We start from the raw sequence: 6981 nt of genomic DNA on the forward strand, positions 1-6981 counted from the left end.
GGAATAAGAACACTGATCAATCTACAAAACTTTCAACATAAAATATACCCTGCTTACAATATGGTCAGGGACAGATTTAGAGCAAGAATGGAGGGAACGCCAAACCTATAACTGCCCCAAATTGATACCCATTGCCTGAGCAAGATTCAATCTTTGACCCCATTACTAATGCTCTGTTATGCTTGCAGACAGGAGCCTACTATAACTGTCTCCTGAGAGGCTGCTCCCAGCAGCCAATAGAAACAGATGTACAGATCAACAACCAAATATTGGACGGAGCTTGAGAAGTCTTCTAGAATAGTTGGAGAAAGGAGAGTAGGCCCCAAGGGGATAGGGACTCCACAGGAAGACCAAAATAGTCAACTTACCTGGACCCTTGGGACTCTCAGAACCTGAACCACCAACAAAAGAGCAAACATGAACACAACTGGATCTAGTCCCTCTGTATATATGTAGCAGGTATGCAAACAAGTAAAATGATGAAATTATTAAAATATGAATGCAATAAGATAAAATTTAATACAGCATCACTAAAAGAAAAGAAAACCATTCAAAAATATCATTTTAAAGTTCTAAAAAATAATATTTTGGTGGATTAAAGTCACAAATAATGTTACAAAGATAAACCTCATGGACTTTGGATATTTTGGAAGACTCTATTCCATTGTCAAACCGTATCTATTTCCTGACAGGTAGAAATAAAAACATAAAAAATAATTCTGTAATTTCTCTTAATATCAATGGACTCACTTTCCCCATAAAAAGACATAGACTAATAGACTGGATATAAAAACAGGACCCAACATTTTGCTGCTTGCAGGAAACCCAGCTCAGGGACAAAGACAGACACTACCTCAGAATGAAAGGCTGGAAAACACCTTTCCAAGCAAATGATCCGATGAAAAAGGCTAAAGTAGCCATTCTAATATTGAAAAATCTGACTTCCAACCAAAAGTTATTAAAAAAGACAAGGAGTGGCACTTCATACCCATAAAAGGTAAAATCTTCCAAGAGGAACTCTCAATTCTGAATATCTATGCTCCAAATGCAAGGGCATCCACATTCATAAAAGAAACTGTAGTAAAGCTCAAAACACACATTGCACTGCACACAATAATAGTGGAAGACTTCAACACCCCTCTCTCATCAAATGGGAATTCTGGAAACAAAAAAATTAACAGAGACAGAGTCAAACTAACAGAAGTTAGGAAACAAATAGATTTAGTTGATATCTATAGAATATTTTATCCTAAATCAAAAGGATATCCCTTCTTCTCAGCACCTCATGAGGCCTTTTCCAAAATTGACCATATAGAAAGTCACAAAACATGCTTCAACAGATATAAAAATATTGAAAAAAATCCCATGCTTCCTATCAAATCACCACAGACTAAGGCTGATCTTCAATAACATTATAAATAATAGAAAGCCCACATACATGTGGAAGATAAACAACAACCTACTCAATGATAACTAGGTCAAGGAAGAAATAAAGAAAGAAATTCAAGACTTTTTAGCGTTTATTGAAAATGAAGCCACAACATATCCAAAATTATGGGACACAATGAAAGCAATCCTAAGAGGAAAACTCATAGCTCTGAATGCCTCTAAAAAGAAACTGGAGAGAGGATACAGGAGCAGCTTGACAGCACAACTAAAAGCTCTAGAACATAATGAAGCAAATTCACCCAAGAGGAGTAGAAGCCAGGAAATATTCAAACTCATGGCTGAAGTCAACCAAGTGAAAACAAGAAGAAGTTTACAAAGAATCAACCAAACCAGGAGCTGGTTCTTTCAGAAAATCAACATGATAGATAAACTCTTAGCCAGACTAAGTACTGGGCACCTGGACAATATCCAAATTAACAAAACCAAAAATGAAAAGGGAGACATACCAACAGAAACTTAGGAAATCAAAAAAAAAAAAAACAAAACAAAAAAACCATCAGATCCTACTACAAAAGCCTATACTCAACAAAACAGGAGAGCTGGATGAATTGGATAATTATCTAGACACCTATCAGGTACCAAGTTAAAATCAGGATTAGATAAAGCCTGTAAATACTCCCATAACCCCAAAAGAGAGAGAAGCAGTCATTACTAGTCTTCCAAACAAAAACAGCCCAGGAATTGATGGGTTTAGTACAGAATTATATGAGATCTTCTGATGGAAGCCGGCCTGCAGTTCACAAGAAACAGGGTACACCTGGGAGGCAAGCTGGGGCTTTAAAGAGAGGGGAAACTAAGAGTTTGAAAGAAAGAATGGAGCTCAGTCAAGTTTCCTGACCAAAGCTTAAATGTTTAATGGAAAATTTGCTTATAAAGTGGGAGGGGGAAGGCCTATTCCTGCCAATTCATCCTTGGAGCCTGGAACCAGCTGCAGTTGATGACTTTCAGCAGGGTGTAGTTTCTAGAATAGCTCAGTGGCCTCATAGTAGGTAGCATTATCTTGAAGGGGAACAGCTGCAGTGGCTGAACAATAGAGTGATGTAGGGAGGAAATCTCCATCCTAGTTAATCTCCTTAGTGGCAGCAAGGTCAAGGTCTGGCTCAGCCTGCTTCAGGCTGGGGGAGGGTATATTCTTCAAAGAAGACCTAATACCAATACTCTTCATAATATTATGCAAAAGCAAAAAACAAGGAACACTATTCAATATGTTTTATGAAGCCAGAATTACAATTATACTCAAAACATACAAAGACCCAATAAAGAAAGGTAATTTCAGACCTATTTCCCTTATGAAAATTGATGCAAAAATACTCAATAAAATTCTTGCAAACTGAATCCAAGAATACAGGAAGAGTTTCTTTATTTGCTTGTGTGGCTGCTCCCTCTGATTTCTCCTTCTCTGTACACTCAGCACAGCTTTCTCTTCACCACTGTCAGGGCACTCACAGGTGACAGGTCAGCCTGTCACATTGGAAGCTAGCATGCTCTTGCAGCATTCTGTGAAAAAAGCAGAAACATTTACCCTTTTCCCCATATTAAGTATCTGAACAGGATTATTCCATGTGCAAATAAGTGGATCCCTTCATCTCATGAGTATGTCTGTAGTATGTCTGTATGAGTAGGGTGCCATAGACACTCAGAGAGATTTTTTGCATTTAAATTAAGAAGATATAGATTTAAAGTTCCACAGTACTTTTTCCTTGAGAATTATAAAAATCTCAGTAACACGGATAACATTAAATTGTTGACAAAATATCTCAAATGCTTGGCTGTAATAGCCAGATTAATTTGATTTGGAACACCAAGTTTAAGAAAAAAATCAACATAGATAATGACTAACTATACTTTTAGTTGCTTTTCTTGTTAAAGCAGTTGTAATTAGAAAGACTAAAATGGTATCAATAGTCACATGTGTATATTTTATTTTTCTAAAATCAAAAATGAGTATCTAATTGCAATAATTGATTAAGTATAAGTCCTCGAGAATTAACACCAATGTGAGGACACTGAGAGCAAATCTTTACAATATGAGATGCACATTTATTTATTTATTTATTTAAAATACCAAATCATTATCTCAAGCCATTACTATTTTGATGATGTAAAGAATGAGATTATATGGCCAATGATTTTTGTATAAGATCCATAATCTATCTGGGATATAAATCTAGCGTGACATTGCCTTAAGAGGTCTTTTCCAGGCAATCTTCAGTATTTTAAAATACCATCTATAGCACATAATTTAATTATCTGTGCTGAAGCAGGTAAAAACTCAAAAGAATAAACATGTGATTTAATTCACGTATACTTTTTTCCCATAGAAGGGTTGTTTTTAAATATAATAAATGGGATGCATGCATGCATGAATTTACAAAAGCATGCATAATAAACAATTAACTTATTTTTTGGATGAATATCAATTTTATTTAAAATGATGGTATGCAATAGGTCAAATATCAATATTCTGCAATAACTAATAGGTGTTTGGAACAAGGATTTCTTAACTCTTAATTAGCACCACAACAGCCTTATGATAGGATGTTAAAACTTTGATGTGAAGAACGATGTTTTACATTAATGTTTATTCTTTCCAAAAATAGCTGTGGACATTTTTAATAACAATAACAAGAATATGTAGTTAATATTTGATTACCACCAAATACAATCAATATCAATAGATTACAGAAGTTTCCTCTACTTTCTGTTAAAGCCTTTTTGGTTCTCTCCAGTTAATTTGAATCTCACTTGATAGCACCTAACAAAGGCTTAGGTTCTCCTATGGTGAATTTAAGGTGAGGTCTTTAGCCAATTAACATCTCCTGGAAGCTTTTGAAAATAAAATTTTGAAGTAAATTTGTACCAATTTTCCAGTATAACTAAAACCCTAAATATAAAAAAAGATATTGCCTCTGAATCTTATGAAGCAACAACTATTTCCCCCGAAATTTAAACTTCCCTTTAAAGACATTACCTAATAAAATACTTTCCACTTAGGAAACAATATATACTGAAAGATTTAAACTTTTTGCTTCTTGTATTGAAGCCTGGGCAATGAAAATTTCTTACATAATATAAGACTATATTAGCCATACCTAGGGGCAAATCATTCAGACAATGAAACAAAAGACATACATGAATTGACACATGATTGGTGCACTAAACGTTAGACAATTTAAAGAGGGTAGAGAATTCCTCCTGTAGGGGCCAGAGAGAATAAAACAGGGCGTCCCCTGATTTCTCTCTTTCCCTGGGAGAATTCTAAAATCCATTTTCTTTTATCCCTTCTTTTCCTTTCCTGCTTGTAAGAGAAAGGTTGTCAAACCAAGATTAAAATCCAAAATTTTCTAACAGCTTCTTGCAAGCATCCAAACTTCTAATTTATTTAATCTGAGGGCAAATTTTTGAGAAAACACACAATCTCTATACACTAAATGCCTCAAATAGCCTAAAAGTTTACCATGCTGAATCCTTTTGAAGCCACCATCATTCCACACTTAGTCAGATATTTTATAGCCATCTGCAAAAACGCTCTCTATATTCTGCAACCAACAAAAATACCATTTGTGGAATGAATTATATATGTTTTAGAAAATGACTTCTTAATTTTCAATAAAGCCTTTACTATGAATTTTTTGACACAAACTAGGATTGGAAAGTTGTAAGTAAGGTAACAGTAAGAAGTGACCTATATTTTGACCTTCATGAAGTCTCTTTTTATACTTTGACCATAATTTAACCATAACTTTTAATTTTACCTAAAGTATCAGAATCCACAACATGAAGTTTTGTTTTTTTTTTTGTTTTTTTTTTTTTCTCTTATAACTGGAGCTGTGTCCTATAATGAGCTCCACAGTTTCTGAACGGGGCTAAGAGTCTGCCCCTTTAGTTTTTTGTCTTACCTGCTTTTTTAGTGAGAGGAGTACCAACCTTGTGAGACTTTGATTTACACTCATTTTTGCAATGTCTTCCTTTGCCACATTGCGGGCAGAGACCTGAAGAAACGTTTTTCTTATTTCCTGAGAGATTCTTACAATCTTTTCTCTGGTACCCTGTTTTTTTACAACCAAATCATGTAATTCCACACATAGCGCCAAATTTCTTCCCTTTCCTTGCTGTGACGTAAGCTATCTCCTGCATTACGGCCGGTGAGGCATCTACACATGCTTTAATATAATCTTGTAGGGAACTTGTCTTATGGATTGGTCTGTTCAGGTCTTGGCACAAGGTATTCACGTATTCCCAAGCCAATTGTTTTATTAATATATCAGTCCCTTCCAAGAGGGGGGGGGAAGCATCCTAGAAATTGCCTCTTCCAATCTAGCCACATAACTCTCATAAGATTCATCATGCTTTTGTCTAATTCCTGAAAGGACTGTGGATTTAGCCCCAGGTGGAGGTAAACACTCCCAGGTAGATACAGCTAACTGATTAATTTTCTCCAACGCTGCTTTTGAAATTTCCAGTTGCGCTGTTGGTTCAGCATAGACTTTTTGCCCAAGAAGCATAGGCACTGTGGGTTTAGTTCCATTTCTCAATGAAGATCTTTCCTGAACTAACTTTCTGGCCTTTTCTTCATACTCTGTTCTCCAGAGAATGAAATATCTGGGAGCAAGAGTACTCTTTGCAATTTGGTGCCCATATCAAGGGGTGAGCCACTGGCTAGCTACTGCATCCAGAACCTGTAAAGTATAAGGTGCAGTAGGACCCAGTGTTTTTACTGCTGACTGTAATTCCTTAAGAGTTTTTAATGGCAAAGGTTCCCAATGCGGCTTACTTCTTTCTTTGCAAATTACCGGGCAAGAGAGTGTAAAGTCTCCTTGTCTTTTTGCCTCTGCCACTGCAGCATCAAAACCGACCGGTAGTGCTCGCTTCGGCAGCACATATACTAAAATTGGAATGATACAGAGAAGATTAGCATGGGACCTGCGCAAGGATGACACGCAAATTCGTGAAGCGTTCCATATTTTTAAGGAATAAAGACAGAAATTAAAGACTTTTTAGAGTTTAATGAAAATGAAGCCAGAACGTACCCAAACCTTTGGGACACAATGAAAGCATTTCTAAGAGGGAAACTCATAGCTCTGAGTGCCTCCAAGAAGAAACGGGAGAGAGCACATATTAGCAGCTTGACAACACATCTAAAAGCTCTAGAAAAAAAGGAAGCAAATTCACCCAAGAGGAGTAGACGGCAGGAAATAATCAAACTCAGGGGTGAAATCAACCAAGTGGAAACAAGAAGAACTATTCAAAGAATTAACCAAACGAGGAGTTGGTTCTTTGAGAAAATCAACAAGATAGATAAACCCTTAGCTAGACTCACTAGAGGGCATAGGGACAAAATCCTAATTAACAAAATCAGAAATGAAAAGGAAGACATAACAACAGATCCTGAAGAAATCCAAAACACCATCAGATCCTTCTACAAAAGGCTATACTCAACAAAACTGGAAAACCTGGACGAAATGGACAAATTTCTGGACAGATACCAGGTACCAAAGTTGAATCAGGATCAAGTTGACCTTCTAAACAGTC

The 6981-nt window shown here is 36.2% G+C and overlaps 1 non-coding gene across 1 annotated transcript; it reads left to right on the plus strand.

Moving 5' to 3' along the window:
• Positions 1-6310: 6310 nt before the first annotated feature.
• On the plus strand, positions 6311-6417 carry Gm22550. Its single transcript, XR_003953247.1, has one exon. It is a non-coding gene; the product is annotated as a U6 spliceosomal RNA (small nuclear RNA).
• Positions 6418-6981: the final 564 nt, after the last annotated feature.

This window comes from Mus musculus, chromosome X, assembly GCF_000001635.26.
Source record: "Mus musculus strain C57BL/6J chromosome X, GRCm38.p6 C57BL/6J".
Taxonomy (NCBI): Eukaryota; Metazoa; Chordata; class Mammalia; order Rodentia; family Muridae; genus Mus; species Mus musculus.